The following is a 1,316-nucleotide window of genomic DNA, read 5'->3' on the forward strand; positions in this document are numbered from 1 at the left end:
TATTAACGGCACCAAGGTGTCACTGAAGGATTCTGATCCCATCAAGAAACTATACCTTGTGCAGGAGCAGAGACCAGCAGAGAGCTGGGTATTAAAGTCTAAGTTGCAGGTCCCCACCCAGCCTGCTGCACTCCGGGGACCACAGGGCCTGTCCCCAAGGGGCAGCCCCTTCTGCAGAGCTTCAAGGCCCCCTCCACCCTGACTGGGTGCCATCCTTCCACCTTTCCTTCTGACGGTGGGTCCCAAGGGCAGCCCAGTGATTGAATCCCTGTCAGGAGGCCACTCAAATTCCAGATGACCAGCAAGGAACCTCTTCCCAAAAAGGTTCAACTGAGAGAAACAGAATTCAAAGTTGTGGCACGAGATGAATTAATTCTAAGATGGAAACAGTATGAAGCATCTGACAAGCTTTGGAGGGCAAGTACACAGATAGTAACTCTAATGAAACTGGTTTAAGGGAGGAGGAAAAAAAACTAAAGCACCCACAGCAAGAGTCTGCACGCTTGGAAAACATCCTTGTAATGAGCGACCAAGGGGCGGAGATGCAAGAGCAAACCACTGAAACCCAGCACCGCAAGCACGTCCAGCTGCCTAGTGTGGCCCAATGGAGATCAACAGTGGTGGACCCAGCCATCAACTTGTTTTTCCTAAAAATGAAAGGTGAACTGGAACAGACTTAAGACAAACTGGAACAAGCCCAAAATGAACAGAGTGCCTGAAATAACTGAGTGAATGAGTAGAGTGAGGGACTCTGTAAAGAAGTACCTGACTGTTGGAATTGCCCAGGACCCCCTCTCCATCCGAAGGGGTGGGGGTCATCTCATAGGACAGACTTGTCCCCCTAAGATTCATTTTAATAGCACTGGGGCGAGACAGACGTACCCGCTCTCTTTATGACCATTCACCAGACCTGGAGAGAACTTTCTGCATTCAATATGAAGGAAAGAGAAGAACCCAAAGATTCTGTGACATCAAAAAAAAAAAAAAGTAAGAACTCACAATATCCAAAAAGAACACTTCTGGAAAATGCGTACAAAAATAAACTGACAAAAGGAAACTTCAGTAAAGTTGCACAGCACCTATGGCTGCTTTCAGAAATACCTTTTAAAACATAGAAGAACTCTCAGAATCAAGAGTGAAGGACGAATGAATAATCAACAGGATGAAAGGCAGTGAATAATTAAAAGGGAGTCATGAAGAGCAAATTAAAGGAAAGAAATGATGTCGATACAAAATAAAAGGCTCTAAATGAGGGAAATTACCCCTCAAGAAAACATCAGCTCAGTGAGCAAAGGATTCCTGACTGTCCACGGAGT

At 45.7% G+C, this 1,316-nt stretch overlaps 1 pseudogene across 1 annotated transcript; it reads left to right on the top strand.

Moving 5' to 3' along the window:
- The first annotated feature begins 294 nt into the window (after positions 1–294).
- On the top strand, positions 295–719 carry LOC308507972 (pre-mRNA-splicing regulator WTAP-like; annotated as a pseudogene). Its single transcript has one exon. The product of its transcript is annotated as a pre-mRNA-splicing regulator WTAP-like (transcript).
- The last annotated feature ends 597 nt before the right edge of the window (positions 720–1,316 follow it).

This window comes from Rhinolophus hipposideros, assembly GCF_964194185.1.
Source record: "Rhinolophus hipposideros genome assembly, chromosome: 15".
Lineage (NCBI taxonomy): Eukaryota > Metazoa > Chordata > Mammalia > Chiroptera > Rhinolophidae > Rhinolophus > Rhinolophus hipposideros.